The following is a 21,611-nucleotide window of genomic DNA, read 5'->3' as shown; positions in this document are numbered from 1 at the left end:
TGGGTATGGGGAGTGTAACAAATTACAAAACCTTGATTCAGCCTGTACGAAAACTTCCGCCCTGACTTTAACCAGATTCCAGGTGGAATTTTAAAGCGGATTTCACTTAAAGCCTAGATTCCACTTATTATAAATTTTATGTGGATTTAGGGCCGATTCAGGGCGGAATACAGCCCGAAATATGCAAATTAGTCCGTCTATTACTAGGGGAATTTGTTTATTCCGCCTACTAGGTGGAATTTGTTTATTCCGTCTACTAGGCGGAATCTGTTTATTGCGCTTATTTAGCCTAGATTCCCCTTATTATCACTTTTAGGCAGATTCAGGGTGGAATATAGCTCGAAATATGCAAATTACTGTTACTAGGCGGAATCTGTACTTCTGCCTAATTAGATGGAAATACCTGCAATAATGAAAATGTCAAGTCGGATTTCAGACGGGTTTTTTTTAAAGCAATTTCTGCCTAAACCATAAAAAATATACTTCAGATTTCTATTAAACTGCCTAATGATTTTAGGCATTATTGGGAATCAATGATAAATATTCACAGTAATTTTTAAAATGGATCATAAATTTTATTTTGACAGACATTATCAAATAAGATTTAGGTTTTTCTTGTCCTAAGGGGCAATGCCATTTTCTTTCTTGCATACAAAATCTAATCCAACATGGCATCACCTAAGTATTTTTCATTGGTAAAAGTGTACGGACAAACAATGACGTGGAGAGCTGACACAGTAGTTTGAATCGCAAAGCGCGTAAAAGCAATCTGCAGTTTTATCCCATGATAACTTTACTATATTAAGAACCCCAAACGATACCATCTCAAGTAAAGATGGTATCGGAAGGAAAACTAACAAGACACCAAACTAAACAGATCTGTACCATGCATGGAAAACTTTTTAAGATTTGGAGGATGTACACCAATAAGGAAATCAGTTTCAACAATCTTCTACGAATGTGTGGAAGGATCTACGGACCACGAAGTTGAAGAATTGAGTCGCGTTATTTTTATATCAGGTGTGTGTGTGTGTGTGTGTGTGTGTGTGTGTGGGAGAGAGAGAGGAGAGAGAGAGAAATGCCGAGCATTTTGTCAGTTTAGTTGCTGCAACATCAACCTCGTACCAGTTAAGCTTACGTTTTATATATACTTTTCATACGTCACACATTAGAATATGTTTCCCAAGTTTTGACAATCCTTTACTGAAGATACGGGCAGATTGGAGAAACACATTAAAATTGAAGCTGCATCGATTAAATGCTTCTGACACCCAAATTCACTAATGAGGCACAAATCAATATCGCTGACACGTTATCCATAAAAGTAACAAAGGAAAATGTTTTCAGATGATCAGGCGTAGGGCTCTTGCGCGTGCCCACAAAAATATAGGTATTCTGAAATCTGACGTTTCAAACCTGAGACGTAAGATAAAGAAAAAAAATACGAAATTTGAGCGACTAAGTAAAATACTATGACAGTTGCCAAAACCTAAGGAATTAACATCAAGTAAAAGAGCCGATGCAGAGGTGTACAAATTTATATCTGATCCCAAGAAGACGGAATCTTGTAAGACGAAAACTTCTTGTATTCAATGCAGTTTTGTCTGAAACATAGGCGTCAAAGCAGTCTAAAATGACGCCGTGTTCTACATAGATTATTTATGGGTTGAATAAAAAAAATGTCTGATGCCGAAATGGAATTAATTAACAATGCAATTGCTTCACGTTAGTGAAATACATACGTTACCTAAACAGTACACGTGAGGGTACTCCTCACTTTTATCGGCTAAAAATGTTGTTTTCTATATGTGAGACTGTATAATAGTTCAGGCAATTTTAACTGCACACAAAAGTGTACATTTAAGTTGTTTGAACTTTAAAATATATCCGTGTTTTACACTGCGACACATACGTTACCATTCTACGTTACAAAACATTTTTTAAAATACATTAGTTTTCTTTTTTATTTTAAAAATTTCGTGAAAGCACTTAATTAAGTATAAAATTTTTATTCATTTTATCTTCTTATAAAATATAAAATAAGTCATAATGATTATATCAGATCAATGATCTTGTGAATAATGATGATGTTCAGCTGTCACATACAGGAGAAATAACTACAATGACGAATGTACGTGTTTAATATGGTTAATTAAACATATCTGTAATAATTTCATGCCATATTTTCATGACCAAAAGGAAACCAAGAAAACTGAGTGAAAACGATTACAGATTTAATGAACAGTCTTTTGTCGTATGTATCTGATACATACGTTATATTTTTGGAGTGACTAAAAAGGCATACACATTGTAAACTTTCGTGCTTATATTTTGAATCGGAAACTGTTATGATTAGAATGGTATTAATTTGACAACTTAAAATGTTTTTGGTGTTTTGAATATTCATTATTATCAATTTAAATGAAATTTAAAATACGAGAAATTTTGGTAAAGATGCATCTTTTTCGTAACTCATAATAGCAAAACGCAATAATGTTCTGAATTAAATTTATGTGAAATTATCGCAAAATACCTAATTATGCAATTTTCAACCATTTTCCCGGTATCATTTTATTTGTAAATCATAACAAATACGTTCAAATACGAGAAGATCTCTTGTAACGTATGTATTTTGCTTGAGAATTAAGGTTTTGAGACCAAGTGGGCAAGTGCGTAACAAAATCGACCTTCTTCCACAGGAGATATGGTGCATCTCGTTATTGTCTACGTAACCCCCAAAGCATCACGTCCATCTCTACTATACTTCTTTTTATCAGACGTCCTTTCTCCACAGTAATATTTGTCTTTGGGACGGTTTTCCTAAAGATATCAGAAAGCTCCTAACCATTATAACTTCGGAAAACATTTATCTAATTCACCAAATGTTTCAAATTTTATTCTCAACCTATTCTATTTTACAAACTAATTAAAATGAGAATGAATAATTAAGTTACCTAATGCAAGGATTTTTAACTATACGGTAAAAACACATTATATAAGAATTGTCAAAATATATGTTAAAAATAAATACTTGTTAAAACTATTGTCAGTTGTATTATACAATTGGGCCGAAGAGTCTTTCGAATCGGGCCAAATTGTCTTTTAAGTTGGGCTGATTGTCTTATTTTCGGTCCAAGTTGGGCCGAATTGTCTTGGGCCGAATTGTCTTTGGGCCGAATTGTCCAATAGCCGTACAACATATACAGCATGATATGAAGTATCTGACACTAAATAATTAAGTGGTTTTAAAAATCAAAGTATCAAACCTGGAAGATATGCACAGGCATCTGTGAACACATAAACATATATAAAATATAAAATATTAATCTGTATTGAAAAATTCAGCCGTGAAAATAATGCAAAATTACAGAAAAGCGTCCATTTGAGACAATTTGATTATGAGAAGAAAAGCTAGGAGCCTGCCTTATGTCACTTGTACTGTAGACTGGATTTTTGATTGCACAAACTATGATGCTGTTGTTGTCTCTCGAATTAGTCCTTGTTCCATAAGCAGCCGTGAAAAACGTTTATCATGATATAATTACTCTTATTTTACACTGAATTCCAACACACCAAGAATATTTTGATAATATACACAATAATGCCTCACGAGATTGAAAGTAGATTCTACTTTTCAGCCAAGAAAATTCCTCAAAGATATGACTATCTTTGATAGACATGGATATCTGGCAACAATTCCCACCAGTGATCTACACGTTGTCCCTCCTTAAATTCTGAAGTCAATCAGTTTGGAGTTGTATAACTTCGAAATCATCCTGATTCAATTCCTTGTCCTATTTAGCACGTTAGCCGCTACTGTAAAGCTCTTTATGGCACAAAAAGCAAAATGCTTATCCTGGCGTTCAGTTTTCATACAGACTGACCGATTATGTTCCCATAAAATTTGCATTCATGGTATTCTCTCATTGCCGCACATTTTTCAAATGGTTATTTAATCTCTCGTCCCGCTCGAAAATTCGAATTGGCATGTTTAGCTAACATGCTCTTTCCCATCAGTTTCTGTTACGCGACGATTCATTGGGCAATTACAAAATTTTGACCAATCAGAATGCTTTATACAATGATCCTCTGTTAATAAACGGAACAAATACTTATTTGAAAGCTCGTTGTGGAATGGGACCGGATAGAGCATTATTTTAAAAAAAAGTTTCGGAGACGATATTAAAAAATGGGTCCATATCGAAGAAATTCAGGTCAGGAGAAAAGCGAAATTATGTTTTAAAACGGAAAACAAGATGAAAACTTGTTCGAGGGCAGTTAAATCCATTTGAAGTTAAACAAATATACAACAACAACAACAAATTTGAAAAAGAAATTTAACAAGGAAAGCTGAGGAAAGAAGTTATAAATTGTGCCCAAAATAAACAATAAAATTACAGCTGTCAAAAACAGGAAATATAAATGCTGCTGAAAATCATTCAAATTGTACAAGAAACAATAAATGTTATTATATCTTATTGATATTTTTATTGAACTGTCAGTGATATTACAATCACAAAATATCACTATATTTTCAGTCATTTAACTTTACAGACACACAAAAGCCAAGTCCTAATTATGCCTTATTTAACTGATGTAAATGACTCACTAAGTTCTTCATTCCGCCCAGATGTTGGTTAGAAAATAAACTAAGTCCAGATTCCTCCTTTCATAAAATAGATGACAGTGACTAAGTTCCTAATTCCACCTAGATGGTGGGTGGAAAATCAGCCAAGTCCAAAATTATGCCTAAAGATGTATTTATAGCAGGAATTTGACAAAAGTCCATCTTAGAGTTAGACGGACTCTAGATGGATTCATCTTTGACTTCTCAAATTTTCCATGTCTGCCTTTGTATTAACCAGATTTTTAACATTTTAGGCAGATTCCGCCTGGAGTATGCTTAAGTTCCAGGTGGAATCCGCCTAATTATTTCGTACAGGAGGAGAAAAGAAATAACTTGATCAATGCACGATTGGATTGATTCAGTCTTTTGACTGGGCATACCACTCTCTTAACTGGTGTTTTTTTTTTTTTTGGTGGTGGTGGGGGGTCCCTTTGGCTGACACCTCATTCATCACCAAGCTAAACAACAAGCTCCCCTTTTACATTTCCCCAGTCTCAGACATGATTTCCTGGGTGTTGGGTGCTTTCAGCCTCAACTGTATTTTCATTTACACCTTCCCACCTTTCAGGCACTTGACTGCTGATGTCATTTTTATAACACCTCTGTGGCTCGAGCAATCCTTTTTCAGCGATATTCTTAATCAGTACATGGGCTGTCTTTCACAACAGCCCATGGATTCTTCACCTTGGCTGATTTTCTTGTCCATTAAAAAAAGAAACTATGTTCCATATCCACTATTGAGGGCTTCAGAGCAACCCTTCCAGCTAGGGGTAAAACGATTCATCGACATATCAATGCACCAATGCATATATGATTCAAGTGATGGAAAATCTATACAAAAGATGAAAGTTATCTTAGTCTTCAGCAGTCATCAGTAATTAGTCATTTGCCTTGTTATTCTTTAAAGTGAAAATTCATCTGAGACATCTGTTGCAGGCACAGACACTCCTTTTTGTTATTTAAAACAAAAGACATAACTTTACTCTCTGACTGTTACCACCCCATTTTTGATAATTGGACATGTTTAGGTGCTCTTTAATGCCTAAATGGAATCTCACTTGTGTCTTGTCTCCTAAGAAACCCTCCTTTGAGCGTTTGGATGAAGTTTCCTTTGACAACCTTGCAAGATGGTGACTACAACTTGTGTGGATTGGAATTGCTTCCTCGCTGATTCTGTGCTCATTTATTTTATTCTTTTGTGTTTGGAAGTACTTGAAGATAATAGATTCCATCGTGCTAAGCCTATCGGTTTTGGACTTATTTTGATCAAGCTTTTTTGCAGTGCTGTGTGTTATGCAGTTCTGATAGTTGGATTTTGTTTTAGTGTACATGGACAAGCATACAACTACCAATCTGAACTGAATTTGAATGCAACATTTTTTCACCGGAAGTGTAATTTTTTTAGTTCAATTCAAGTTGGTAAGCTATAAAGTAGCAGACAAGCTTTGCATAAAAGTGGTTGTTAAATTATCAAAAAAGTATTTAAATTGCACACGAGGAACATGTCTGGAATGTCACCTTTATGGGAACATGTCTGGAATGTCACCTTTATGTCCATATACGTTATCAGTGGCCGTACATGCTTGTGGGATAGCAAGAACGTCCTTGGATGGGTGGGTAGGTTTCAAACCATGTAAGTTAGTCACCATGTTTTAATTTGTAGGAGGTGAGTGAGTGTTATCATTATTGTGGGGAGGGGTTTAGTTCTTAAACCCAGAGAAAAGAATGCATAATTATTCAACATTGCCGAAGATTAAAGAAACTTGTATAGGCAAGTACGTATCATTTTGCATCAATGCTCCACCTCTTGCATTGATAAGGGTATTGATATTGAAAAAATATATATACATCAGTATATTGATTGTCTCATCCTGCATTTTTTTCTAACAGTTGTACTTCATTTATTCCAGCCAATTTACAGATTGGTAACATCCTGCCCATTGGTCAGATGCCTGAAGGTACAATCGTATGCTATATGGAGGAGAAGGCTGGAGACGGGCAAACTGGCTCGTGCTTCAGGGAACTATGCCACTGTTGTCTCACACAATCCCGAAACTAAGAAAAGTCGAGTCAAGCTGCCCTCAGGTGCCAAGAAAGTGATCCCTTCTGCAAACAGAGCCATGGTCGGTATGTATAGTTTTGGAAAGAGTTAAAGTAAATTTGACATTTTTGCTTATTTTGGGGCAGTTCCAGAATTAAAGTGTAAGTGGATAGGTAGACATTGTCCTAGAGCATACTTATTGAGTGTTTGATACAACAGAATACAAGGAATGGATTTTACATGGTGTCTCAAGTTGTTTTTAGTCTGCCGCTGGTCTTTACCCAGATGAAAAGTTAATATGTTCAATTTTAAATTGGTATAGAACACCCAAAATGTCTTTATTAAAAAGTCTCTACAAGAGACGCATGTAAATTATTTTCAAAAGTCTTGCAGTTTAGCTCAGATTTTTTTTTTTTATTTAACAAAATTGCTTGTTACCAAACTGGAGGTCCTATTTCTGATCTGATTTTATTGATCAAATTCGGATCATGGGCATATCATCAAGTTCTTGGACAATTTCAGATTACGAGTAGATTCATTTACTGATATTAAGAAGTGACTTTGTATTTGATAGACTGAGCTCATTGCTGTTCTGGAAGTTGTATTTCTTACCAGACTTGAAATATGGACTTGTATTTGCTAGTGACATGTGGGGATGGCAAGTCACTTTTTCAAGAAGCTTGTCCAATCAGATGAGCACAATTTTAAAGTATTACTCAGGTATGCTCAGTGAAATAATCAACTGTTATGTAAAGAGGTGAGTGATGTGCCACTTGAGCCTCTTGATTCAGTATTCAGTGAACTGTCTTGCTTGAAATTGGAACAGTTTTTCATGTTGAATTCAAGGTGCATGGGTGTGTAAAAAGCATTATGAAAGTCACCCTCAACAAGGAAAATGATATTGAATAAAAATATAAAATACAGGCAAAATCAGATTAAATTTATGGTTTGAAGACTTTCCTTCTGGACTGCAAATCGGCTTTTCAGTAGATTAAACGACATTGCAAAGGAAACAATTTTAGGCCAGACCCTGATTTGTTATCCTTAATTTTAAAATTGTAGATAAGTGATGCTGAACTGCTGAAAGTAAGAATTGGTTTCTTAAAAAAGTTTGGGGATTTCATAAGATGATATCTAGCAAAACCTAGGCACAAAACACAATTACTTTTCCTTAGAATTACGGAGCAATTGATGCTGGATTGATTGTCCCTCAAAAGCACATGGTTAACTATGATGTTATAATGAAAACCACAGCTACCTCCATAGTTTTATTACAGAAATAATACATTTTTAAAAATTGTGAAAGACACAAAACTGTCAATATTTTTGCCAACCTGCCTTGATGGAATCTCAACATTGCAGTCACAATGTCATCCATGTGTGTGTCTGTCCGTCCCTCCATACTCTAGATTAGTCTCGGAGTTGAAGTATTTTTGTATGTGATCAGTTTTTAAAGTACATTTGGCCATGGTCATGTTACATCATATGTCAACTGTTTATGGCATATATTATAGTATACACATGTAATTACAAAGTGTTTGTGTAATTTTCTAGTAACCACAATATTATTTAAGGTCACCATAGGTCAACCAATCATCAATTTTCACTCACCATTCTGATGTTTCGTTGCAAGTGTGACTTGGAGCACAGCAGAGTTAGTATAAAAAAATGGCAGAGAAAAAAACTTTTTCCATAAAGCTTCCCATTTTGAGTTTGAATGGCATGTGAGATCGAAATTAAGTTGAAACTTTGAGACTAAACCCTATTACATGTAATGTTGAACCTTCCTTCTACAGGTGTTGTGGCTGGTGGTGGTCGTATAGACAAACCAATCCTGAAGGCAGGTAGATCGTATCACATTTACAAAGCAATGAGGAACTGCTGGCCAATTGTCAGAGGTGTAGCCATGAACGTAAGTATTTAGCATAGATGTTTATAGTATATCAAGGTCAGTTTTAAAAGCACTTAGCAAAAGAAAGGGAGAAAAGTGTACAAAATAGTTACATTCATTAAACACGGGCATATGTTAGCCATTTACATCAGATTTCAGAGGTGGCGCTTCATAATAACGATACACCGCTCCCTCATTATAGCATACCCTGGTAACTCTCAGCCTTGCGTTTGATGTGGATCCCTTTTATTGTTTAAAAAGATACCAAAAATATAGGCCAGTGTTCGTTGAACATAAATTACGATCAAAATTGGCATATAAAACTATGAGATATCTCTGTTTTATCATTGCAAACAGCAGCTTTTGCCTGAAAGTTTGAATCAGTATCGTGAAATTTGTAACATTAATAAGAATTCAAATATTTTGTTAAATTTTCTTTATCTATAGGAAATCTTACTACACAGTGAACAGCAGTACTTGACAAAATTTTTAATATAGTGTTAGTAACGCTTACTTGATGTGTGTTGAAACCTTTTGGAACAATTATTTGGAGATTGGTTATCTGAAAAATAAAGGTAATAAAAACCAAAAAGGAGCAGCTTCATTAGAAAAACTGTTTATAACGATGTATTCCCAATGGAATTATAAAATTATTCTTCAGCCATTTCACCCGCTTCTGCATCAGACCAGCCTGGGTCAATTACGGTGGTGTGTACTTGGTCATTGCACTTTACCCAAATTGCTTTAGCACTAAGTAACGTTTGCTGCTGTGCTATAAAGCTTCAAATTTAACCAAACTAAAACCTGCCTACGCTGCCCCTTCTATTCACTTTTGATGTACATCCCTCTATTTTTCAGAGGTGTCTTGGTAACTTTTGCATACTCTTGCTACACTCTCCATTTTTTTACACAAGTGTGCTGAAAAGATTGAGGGAGAGGATATTATTAATTTCCATCCTGTGAATATACATACAAGAAGAGTTAGCTCCCTTGGTCCATCTGGAGCTCTTTTACCTTTGTTGAGGGGCATAGTGTCTCCAAGTATATTTAATCTTCATTGTTGAAACTGATCTGATCCATCAAGTCTTGTCGTAATGAGACATCTGTGGTTTTGAGCAGAGCATTGTATGGATGTTGTGCTAAAAACAGCAACCTTGACATGTTTAAATTTAGGAATTGGTAACCTTGAAAGTTGGGGGGGGGGGATGGCACGAAAAGTTAATAGCAGTATTGGTTGCACCACAGATGTTAAGCATTTGTGTGAGAAGGACAGGTGTAAAGAGAAGTGTGCATTTGCAATTAGAACAATGTAGAGAATTTTTAACGTACTGTGACTGACTTTTCTTGATACATGATATTTTGGAAAAGGTAGACTGCCTAAAGCAGCCATTTGATTTGAATGGCTTCTCTTGTGTGCTAACAAATTAACTGGTTCAAAGTACCCAGTTTTAGCAGTTACTCATATTATCATATCTATTCACTCCAGATTTAAGGTCACATTGTTGTAATTCCTGTTCTTCTTCAAATAGTGGCGTTGTGTTTATATGACATACATTGCTCTACCTTCCAAAACATAATAACAATATGTTGTTTATATGCAAATTTTCATTACTGTTTTTTTTAAATTATTTTTCAGCCTGTTGAACATCCCCATGGTGGTGGTAACCATCAGCACATTGGTAAGGCCTCCACTGTTAGGCGAGATGCCTCAGCTGGTAGAAAGGTATGCAAATCTCTCTTCTCTTGTCCATAAACATGTGTACACATATTCAATGGCTGTATATTAATAATGATTCAACCAATTTTTATATCCTGACCAATGGGGTGGGTTTGGATGCATTTATTGTTGCACATGCCCATACATGTCACATCTACTGAATCTCATTTCTGTTTAGTAACGTTAATGGGCTTGATGGGTTTAAACCAAATTCATTGCAAGATTTTACATTTTAAAGACATGCTAAAGTTCAGTTATAACCATTTGCTAACCAGATTTAATGGAGTTCAGGCTCCATTTTAGAATTAACATTTAGAACGGTGTTCTAAATATGGGACTACGATGGATTTAACAAATCATAATGGTAGGGCTTGAAAATTTGATGTGATTTTTGCACAATTAGTTTTGTGAAATTAGAATGGCTCGCGCAATAGTGCATCTTAGAATCTGAACATGAGTTATGTCCCCTTGTTTGAGTGTACAGTTTGCAAGTCATAGGCATAATGTTGGTGGTGCATACATGCCATATGGACATATTTATGTTGTCTATACGTGAAATGATTACTTAAACTTATTTCATTGCACACATGCCAGCCTTCACAATTTCACTACAATGTTTACTGAAACAACCCTTATCAACAGCATGGGGTTTTCTCCAAGTACTTGTGACATGTCTCGATAAATTAATGAAAAATCCTGCTATTCTGGCCTTGAACATAGTTACCATTGCAATCATCTTAGAAATTGTTATTGATACTTTACCAGAATGGATATCTGTTTTCTCTAAAAAAAAGACTTGATACGGTGTGAAGTTTGTCCTACATGAATTTTGCAGTCTCTGCCTTCTTAACAGATGGTCATATTAATCATTGCTTTATCCATTAGCATGTTGATTTATCAGGATATTATCTTGCCCAATATTTTTTTATGATCTTATATTTATTACCGTGATATTTTATATCTTCAAATTATCATTTATCTCATATTTCCTGTTTACCATTATTTAGAAGTGTTTGTCCTTCTAAGGTATTTTAAGGGATGGCTACTGTCTGATATCCAATGTTCATTAGCAGGAGGGTATTTGTGCTTCATCTGGGAGTGAACATGGATGGGATAAATTCCCTTTTGTGATGGGTCAAGAAACGAACAAGACTGTTGAGAAGCAAAAAAAGTGTTATAATGTACACACAGTATAATGGTACAGAACTTAAAGGTTAGCTTGGGGGAATATGGGAGGGAAATGCTACAAATATTGGGTTGGATATCTTGAAGGTCATTGTCACATTACCATAGTTAGTTTCAAGGTCGTTGTTGTCCAGAGTCTGCCATGCTAGTACGTTAATATACGTGTGTGTGTGTGTGTGCAGAGATTGGACCATTTTTTCTCCTGTCTGCACCTCTGTTTTGGGAATACATACTGGTTGGACCAGCCTTAATATGGCTGGGTCCTGATAAATTTGAAAGTGAAGCTACACAAACTGGTATGTAATTGCCATTGATTATGCAAGTTTCTTAAATTTTTGTTAGTTTTTAATACGAGTGTGCGGGCAAAAATAAGGTACCAAAAATTTTAATCAGTTTTTTTTAATATTCATCACCCTTTTCAAGTACTGGCACATTTAAGTACTTGCATTTTCTTTAAACTATCGAACTAAAGAAAACTATATCATTACATGAAATGCATGAAACTTTCTGCAAGCATCTTTAGTCTCTTCCTGGCATTCAGTCATATTTGCACATTTTTGGTTAGCCAATTCAAATTCATTAAGCGGGTAATGGTGAGTCATTAGGGGACATCCAGTCACATGTTGACCTTGATTGCCTTTCAGGTATCACTAGTACCTGCTGTTTTGAAAGCTGAAATGCAAAATTGGTCTCTTTCCATCGTGTTGATACGAGTGTCGGATTAACTTTTATAGTGACATTTTACCCGAGAGTTAAACCAGTGAATTAATTTAGCAAAATTCTTTTGGCCATGGTTTATGGTAAATCTTGGCTTGTCTACTGTAAACTACATTAAAAACTCCTTTATTGGGAAATTAAATTTGAGGAATTTTCTGTTTGTTTACATTTTGATAGGCACTTATGAATCCATTGGACTAATTTTATGGAGGAAATAATTGGAAAGATATCCTAAATTCTACATTTTTAGTCCAGAGCTTGGCTTTACAGAATTTTCACTCTCATGGCAGGCAGGTGGAAATGATTATAATCAATACTTTGCTAGTTGTAATATTTGTCCTAACCAGTTTTAAGCAGATATCAAGATGACAAAGGGAATGATGTTGATCACTACTGTAATTATTTCTCTTCCAGGTTGGTCTTATTGCTGCCAGAAGAACAGGACGACTCCGTGGTACAATTGTCAAGAAGGCAACAGAAAAGGAATAAACCAGTGTGGTCATTTTTCAGTCTGTACAAGAAAAGAAGGAAAAAATATAAGACAAAGAAAAAAAAACTGTCTTGCGCTGTTTTTTTTCACCCTTAAGCATTAAAGTTGTATGTGTATGGTGAAGCATAGCAGCAGATTTGTACCACTTTTCTGTCATTAACATCCAAATAATTGTCAAGATTTTAACAGTTTGAAAGTCTTTTAACCTCTGCATTATATAGTTGGCTGAAAGTTTGCTGAATATTATATATACCTAATGTTTGTTCACTAAAATGCTTGCATTCCTATCTTGCCTGATAAAGGACGACATCATCAGCATCATAAAGCTGTTTAAGTTGAACTTGTTTTTAAGACAGGATTCCATTTCATATTGAAAATCTTTGTGAGGAGAGATGGGCTTCCCATGCTACCAGGAAATCCATTTTTCCCGACTGGGAATAACACTTTAATTATGGAAGTATTGATCAAAGTCAGGAGTACAATCTGGGAATTTTCAGCTACCACTTGATGACAGAAAGAATACATAATCAATCTAGTCTTAATTAAACTGATTGTCAGTTAAATTTATCAAGTTCTTGAAGTTTTGAAGATTGCAGAACTCTTCAGTCAGTTGAGGTACAGTTGCTTCATGGATCATTTGGTGTTTTTCTTAAAATATTTTTGTAGTCAATCAAAGCATTCAGGCAGTCAGACTGGTCAAGTAGATTGGTTACCATTTAGTCTGCTCCATATTGGTAGCATTTCTTAGTGGAAGGTAAGAAGTCCAGTCTAGCATTACACTGGAACAAGAAAAGATGATAATGACTAACACCATGTTCGCAGTGCAAACTATAAAATCATAAGCAATGATTACAATACCTTTTGATAACTGTTATGCATCTCAAGGGGAACTGAGAAAGGGGAGTTTTATTATTTTTATCTAACGTTAACCTAGAGCAAACATCTGACATCGACATCCCCAACTCACCTTTGCAGTGAATTTTACTATTGGACCTTGCTAAATGCATAGAAATGTACTAATTGTGAGGCAATACTCAATGTAGAATTCAATTCTGTGGGTTTCTATGACTGCGTTAAACATGGTCTGTCCTTAAGGGGACCCGTGTGGCCGAGTGTAACAAGATGCTTACCATTATAGATGGCTTGCCAGTAGTTTCCTGGGGTTTTAGCATGTTTGTCCTCCACTAGTTATGCTGGCTACAATCAGATTCTGCTTGGGTAGTGCAACTACCGTATTTCATGTAATTTTTCGTACACAATCCAGTTATCGAAATGATAATTTAAATGTATCATAATTTTACATACATATCACTTTGTATTTTTCGAAAAAAATACATTAAATTATCGGACATAAAATTTCTACCAGGAAGGTTTACGTTTGCAAAAAAGATCGAAAATAGCATATTGCCATTTTGTTTTTACAAAATTTAATAATTGTTGGTGAGAAATACAATGATTGATGCATAAGCATGGGCGCCCGCAGCATTAAGTCAAGGGGGTCACGTGACCCCCCCACCCCCAACAAGTTTAATATTGCAAATGAGGATGAAAATGTGTCACAAGATTCTGTTCAAAATGCTTAGTAAATATTAGCTTTAGTTTCAGACTGCTTACCATACTAACTCTCCTGGCCGTGACTGCCCCCCACCCAAAGCAAAAAATAAATCCTGCGAGCACCCATGTGCATAAGCTCTCTTACTGTCATTACAATATCTACTAGTGTTTATTAACAAATGGACAAAGGACTTCACAGACCATAACTTGAAATATGGTTGGCCTGGTGTCAGGATAATGTGACTGGGTGTGACATCATGCTACATGTCTGCGGCATGATGCCCCAGAACTAGATATCACTATAAACTTTCACAATGCAGACATCGTAGCGATATGACTGAAAAATTGTTAAAGCTACGTTCAAAATCCAAATCACACACACACACACTCCAGAAAATATGTAGTCAGCTCGACAACTGATAACACTATACTGTGCAGGAATTTTAACTTGTGCATGCTAATTGATTAATTTCTCCAGAAGATACAAACAACTCGCAATATAACACTTCTTGTGTTTTCTTATAGTTAACAGAGATTGTTACATTCACATTTCCAGGGCCAGCTTTTGGCTGTTTGGTCCGATTTGGCCCAATAACACCCTGAGCTCATAGGAGCCCCGTGCGTCAAAATTTTTAAAAAAAGAGCATCATTATCTACCAAACGATTTGATTCACTTACATATTTCCGAAAGCTGCATTTCCATTGGCTAATTGAATGATTGTTTCCACCACCCACCCCCTTTTTTTCACATCACGTGATGCATCGCTACTATGTGATAAAGGTCTTACAGTGGTAAACAGGAAAGAAACCATCTCCTTACTTAATTAGTACATGGCGTCCTCTTAGATTTACTATCATAGTTAATTTTCAGTATAGTACACTAAAGTTTAATGAATAGTTTAAAGGGTTATGTACTATTACTATTAATGTTTGAGACAGAATATTAAATTTGAAATCAAATATGAATATTAAATATGACAAGAAATATGAATATAAAGTATCAGATGTTCTAATTTACTCTTGATATTAAGATTATTCAGACTTTTCATATGGAAATGAAAATAAGCAAGAGGATAATCGTCCACATTTTCATAATTTTGTACATATTATTGCAATATCTTAAAGGCCTATAGACAGCTGCCCTTTAACATTTTCACACTTACATTTTTAACATCATGGTCCGGCAAATACTGTGACTAGATCCCATGGGCTACCAGAATGTTAGATCTGTGTAATATAGAAGAATTTCGAATCTAATCAATCATTGAAAATCAGGCTGTTCTGTTTAAATACTTTATAATGGAATAATTACGTGTAATCACAAGACTTTAACATGCACAATAGTGATACAAACAAATTCAAACAACAGCAAACTACAACCTGTCATAAGGATCTCTACTATCTTTCTTATTTTCCAGCTGTGTCATTATGTCGATATATCTATTGCTATGTCGATATATCTATTTTTAGGTCAATATATCCATAACAATTATTTAGACCTGCAAAGTTTTCTTCTGTATAAGCATCAAGTTCTTTGTCAAAACAAGTTCCGAGCTTAACTGTGAAAATTTTCCATAACATAAAATGTGCAAATAAAAGTACTTTTTCCCCATAAATTTGTGGTGGCATACAAAATGCAGATTAAATAAATACAATAGGAAATATAACCAAGGTATAAAAAGGAAATTTACTTGTGATATATTTGTGATATCGTTTGTATCTCTACTACGAAGTGTTTATAACCATTGTACTAAATTGAGAATAGCATTAAAGAACCATTAGTTTGTCATTTCAGATCGAGTAAATATTTTCATTTTTCTATGTAAAAAATATTGGGCAAATGAGTGGAAGATGGCAGAGAAAGAATTATGTTAATAAATATTAAATCTAAGTATTAGCTTGTATTTTCCCTTTAAAGGTGGTACTTTACAATAGGGATGCATGTGCATTATTTATCTTTTACGAAAAGAAACATTTTATTTGATCACACAGCAAACAAAATCCTTGTTTGTTTGTTATTGAAATAGGGTTAATGGCAACCCATCATACATCTTCTTTACATTGTGATCCAGGGCTCTTTGTGAGCAGTTGCAGTAGAACTACAATGTCTTTTAAACACAGTGACCTATATATTTGCTGGTTCTATTTAAAATAGAATGTAAGAATTGACCGAGTAATAAAAGCAGGTCCTGCTCCAGGTGAAATAACAAATTATTAAGCAGGTCCTGCTCCAGGTGAAATAACAAATTATTAAGCAGGTCATGCTCCAGGTGAAATAACAAATTATTAAGCAGGCCATTTCACATTTACAAGCTCATGTAAATAATACACGAGATATATACGAAAGAGGTTGAATTGCTCTTCAAAAGGGTCTACACTTTTCTGATTCAGAGTGGAAAATGTATCACAAATAACAGGCTTCCAGTGCAGTATTTTGTATACTATGGTTCTCTCTCTAACAAATGCAACTATTACTCAAATGGATTAATTATGAAGATGAGGAATACAGTTTTAAACTATACTTTCATGAAATAAAATGTACATCTCACACAAAATTGATACAATATAGGACTTTTATTTTCACTTGAACGCATTGCGTTACCCATATCTTTTTCTCTGCAAATCTTGAGCAGCGTTGGATGTAGAATAGGTTCGACGAATTGTGCTGCTAGACTAATAGAAGCAGCTAACATGGTGGCTTAGTGCTTAGCGTATTGATCTCGCGGCCGATAGAATGCATGTTCGAATGCTACCATTGGACCAGCTTGGATTAACTACCTTGTGGCCAAGTACTTTATCTAAAATTGCCTCGGTAAAAAGTGAAATAATTGCGTTGTTGTCACATAAAACACAATACCAAATCAAATGTGTTTAGACCGAATTAAATCAGACCTTCTTGTTAAGGTCAATAGCAGACATGTTTTTAATAACATTTTTAGGACAACCTTTATAATTTCCCTTTATAAGGTTACACAACTTTGTGATTGTAAAGCAAGGCATACTGTGACGCAGTCTGCACATAAATTATATAGATTCTGACAGAAAGCTAACACACACAAAGAATTATCGACACGCAACAATGAACAATTGGTAGCCAGGGAGTTATCTCCAGTATCCAAGTCTAATTCACAATCGGGAGTTATCTCCAGTATCCAAGTATACAATCATCCAAGTATAATTCATGATCATAAAGCAAACTCCCGAATTCAGTAAATTCATCCAGCAGCAAAGCAAGAAATTCTGCACCCCCCAGCAAATCCTAATTATGGGGTCCCTTCCTAATAAATCAACCTCCACCCCAACAAGAAAAAACAACACACACACAAAACCAACAAGTTTTTTGAATGGCATTTTGCCCCCCCCCCCCCCCATTTATACAAGAATTGGCATTTAAACAAGGGTTAAATGAAGTCTAGGTAAGTATAGCTTACGTTGAATCGACGAGCATAATGGTTAGAAGAGTGTTGTAGTAACAGGGTATGATAAAGGAACTCTCGTATAAACTCTGCTTGCTATTTTATTTCCCTTTGGCGTGTTCAGCAAATTAAAGTTTAGAAAAAAAAGAAGCTATCAACCTCAGGAAACAGAATTGTCTGTTGACGTGATATAATTTAAGTTATGCATCTATTATTAACCTGTGTGTGTGATTTGGATTTGTAACGTAGCTTTAACAAGTGTTGTCATATCGCTACAACGTCTGTAGTGTGGCAGTTTATAGTGATGTCTAGCAATGGAGCATCATGCGGCAGACATGTAGCATGATGTCCTACCCGGTCATATTATCCTGACATCAGGCCGACCAGTCCTAACACTAACCTCCTAATGCTGAGCGCATAGCGAGGCAGCTGTTAGTACCATTTTGATAAGTCTTTGGTATGACTCGGTCGTGGATCGAACCCGCGACCTCCCGCATCTGAGGCAAACGCTCTAACCGCAGGGCCACCGGAACGGTCGCCTATATTAGTAAATGGCAAAGTTCCAGGTGTTATCTTCTAAAGTCACTTATCTAATCAAAGCACTGAAACCCCAAATAGAACCTACATGTTAAGAAAAAAGGCCTCCACACCACTTACACTCGCCCAAACCCCCGAACAACATGACTCGACATAGAACTTGGTGTATTGATATTGTTCTTGGAAAAAACAAACACACTAACTCTCATCTAGTTGCTGTTTATTATGTAGCATAACAGGCAGGCCCGGCCCTAGGATGCGCGGGGCCCAAGGCAGCACGCGATGAGTGCGGGGCCCCAGGCAAAAAAAGATTGCACTGCCTGAAAGCGCGGGGCCAAAGGCGGTTGCCTCGTTCGCCTTGCCATTGGGCCGGGCCTGGTAACAGGGAGTCACTACCCTGACAGTGACAGTGTAGCCAATGGGACTGTCAGCCAATTTAACTCGACCGACAAACTTTTATCTGACGCGCACGTGTGTTAACTGTAAGATTTATATAGAGAACGGAACAAAAACATTATTCAATATAACCAGTTTAGCTGCTCACAAACCATATTAAACTGGATAATATGCATACCTGTTCTCTATATGGTTTGAATTATGCGTCAGTGAAATGTTAAAACTATGCTCATATTCGTTTCCTTATGTCAACAGACGTCATAATGCGATCCACTAAATCGATCAGCTCATCTTTGGCGCGAAGCTGCTTTTCTGATACTGCCTTAGTCTCCACACTGCCATTGATCAACTTCCCAGGAACAGGGCCGCGGAAAGGATTTGTGGGCCCTAGGAAAAATTGTCCAGTACAAATACAATTTATTCTCTTCGGCGGTGGGCCCCATAACCGTTGTGGGCTGCTGAAATTTTGTCTGGTTGCCCTATCCTGTCCACAGCCCTGCCAGGAAGACGTGTTCGTATTATTTAAATTATTTATTTACATTAAAAAGCAACTATTAACTTGAAAGGAGATTCAGAATTCAGACATGAAATTTGAGGACTATATATTATTTATAGTAGATGCAAGAGCAGCCCGTCCACACAGGCGAACTAGGTTGTTGCACAGGGCGCCAAGTTAAATGGAGTGCCAAATTAGAGGAGAAATTATCAGGGGTGGGGGTGGTAGGCGCCGATTGATGGTTCATTAGGGAGCCAGTTGCTGGAAGCTATTCTAGGGCCACCCCTGAATAGATGTAAAATAGAGGTTTATATTTCTTTAACCCAAGAGGCACTCACTTTATATTAAGGGCTTGATCCCAGACACCACATCACCAAATGTGGAACATTTTACAATCAATCTTAACTCAATACTGTCTTCGCTAGCCAAGGTTCTTGTATGTTAACCCAATCTAAACCTTGGTGGATCGAGCAGATATTTATGTGCTTCGGGTCTATGAAGCGGTGGCATGCCACCGCATTCAGTCAAAATTCAGTTGTTCAAATGTGAACACTGTTGCTACATGTGCGAGACAAGGGGATCACACAACTTGAATGGACTAAAAAATAAACAATTTTCCACTGCTGGTCCGTGTTTGAACAAATACCTGTCACTCAAATACAACTTTAATGGTTTCTCTCTGGTATGTAGTCATATTTTTGATGTTAAATATACAAAATATCTTTTTGAAGTCAATTGCCTCCATCATCTTCGGCCAATGTACAATGGACCGCTGCTACAGTTTCTGTTGGTTAGTTGGCATTACATACTAAAGGAGGCAACTCATGAATTTCAATGCATGTCGCTGGGACAATGCACTAAAATATCTGCTCGACCCGCAAGGTGTAGATAGGGTTACCATATCGATACCTTGGCTAGCGAAGATGTACCTGTACCTGAAGTAACGACTGTCTGTGGCAGTAAATGTACTCTGTCAAGTGACACAAGCCTGATGCAGGCGTAAGTAGTAGCATTAAAAACCTTATTGCTATGGTGCCCTGGAGTCAGCCATATTTTGTATTGTAATATAACATTTTTAGCAATGAAAAACAGTTATTCTTCTTATCATGTACCCATGAGGGTGACTCACCCACTGTCATCAATCAAGTTTCTAAATACTTTCTTATGGAAATAGTGGTCATTTGTTATGTATGGCGGAGGGTTGGTTGGTAGAAAACATGTTTGGTTAAAAATTAAAAGAATAAAAGGTTTTACCTTACAAGGTCCTCCATCAGTGCCACTTTTTCAACCTCGGCCGAAATTTTGACCAATAAAAAGCAAATTCAATCAAAATTCTGCCTAATAATTTATGACAAAGTCAATGCGCATGAACATATTACATTGTTGTATTGTTTTCTCACTGAACAAATGAATTAAACTCCAGCTGAAGTTTGTATCCGCATGCGCAGTCAAGACAAAACTAGGTAGGAGTTAACAACACATTTTAATACCGTTTTGGTTTCAAGTATAAATAGAATGTTATATATATATATTTTAAACGTGTACCATATTTAACATTGTAAAGATAACACATGTCCAGGCCGTTTTGTAGATACGTTTGATCTGCTAACTGTATTAACAATTACAATGTTAATTATTATTGGAGCAGGATTTCTGGTTGTGACAAATAAAGATGTTGCAACTAACATTGTTGCTTCACGGCCTGCTACTGCAGATAAACTTTTACAAAGAGCGATGGAACGTGTGTCTGCTGTTGTTCTTTAAGTGGCGCTTGCACAAGTACTAAAACACAAGTTAATGAAGCGACAATGATTACCCCCAGTGTGATAATGAAGCGGATATTTTGTTTTCGCGCCACAAAGTGGCAATTTAAATTGGACATTATGTTTCACATAATAGTGGTGGTAAGCATGAGAGAGGTCTCCTTGTTTGCTCTTCCGCACATTTGTGTTGATAGCAATAATTATAAAGTTGGAGGTTTTCAGCTGTTTGATCATCTCTACTGTTTTATCATTCTAGCGGTGTCTAGTGAACACCAAACAGCTCATATTTACGCTAAATTTTCCAGATTATTGTTTTGCATTCGTCGCCCTTGCCCAGGCAAATAATTCATTTTGGCCACCTCATAGATGGCAACTGAAATGTATGCTTTTTGTGACTCAGCCCGTATTTCGTTTTTTCTAAATATTTTTTATGGTTGCATATTTGTCGACTTAATCGACTATAAGTTGAAATTCTTCCTTTATGACGTTGTCATGGAGTGCTTTGACTATATGGTCTAATATCGTACTTAGCTAGGTTTCCACTGGAACTAGGATTTCGTCATGCTTTGTGACCTTTAGGGAGAACAGCCTGGTAACAAATTTCAAGTCATAGAAACTATTCTGCAGTCCAAAAATTGATTTCTCAAAGGTTACCGCAGTGGGGAAACATGTTTTGGTTGACAGGATTCCAGTGCTAGCGACAATGATATCTACGGCACGGCTGTAAGCATGGTGTCAACACCATCAAACATGTTAAATGCGCACCTGTACTTTCATCTTC

The 21,611-nt window shown here is 36.1% G+C and overlaps 1 long non-coding RNA gene and 1 pseudogene across 5 annotated transcripts in view; one reads left to right on the top strand and one right to left on the bottom strand.

Moving 5' to 3' along the window:
• Positions 1-6,129: 6,129 nt before the first annotated feature.
• On the top strand, positions 6,130-12,677 carry LOC149799179 (large ribosomal subunit protein uL2-like; annotated as a pseudogene). The gene is made up of 5 exons (XR_016421084.1): positions 6,130-6,244; positions 6,538-6,754; positions 8,465-8,580; positions 10,196-10,282; positions 12,593-12,677. The product of XR_016421084.1 is annotated as a large ribosomal subunit protein uL2-like (transcript).
• Positions 12,678-12,732: 55 nt separating this feature from the next.
• Positions 12,733-21,611, bottom strand: part of LOC149799178 (uncharacterized) — a 29,791-nt gene continuing 20,912 nt past the window's right edge. For 3 of the 4 annotated variants that reach the window (XR_016421101.1, XR_016421100.1, XR_016421099.1), the window contains exons 3-4: positions 15,386-15,449; positions 12,733-13,447 (exon numbers count right to left, since the gene is read on the bottom strand). This is a non-coding gene — a long non-coding RNA (uncharacterized LOC149799178). The remainder of the gene's footprint in view (positions 13,448-15,385; positions 15,450-21,611) is intronic. The other variant, XR_016421098.1, reaches the window with a different exon arrangement.

Source organism: Sinohyriopsis cumingii, chromosome 5 (genome assembly GCF_028554795.1).
Source record: "Sinohyriopsis cumingii isolate HCF-2022 chromosome 5, ASM2855479v2, whole genome shotgun sequence".
Classification (NCBI taxonomy): Eukaryota; Metazoa; Mollusca; class Bivalvia; order Unionida; family Unionidae; genus Sinohyriopsis; species Sinohyriopsis cumingii.
Note: the sequence above shows the minus strand (reverse complement) of the source record. Positions and strands in the feature narration are given on the sequence as shown.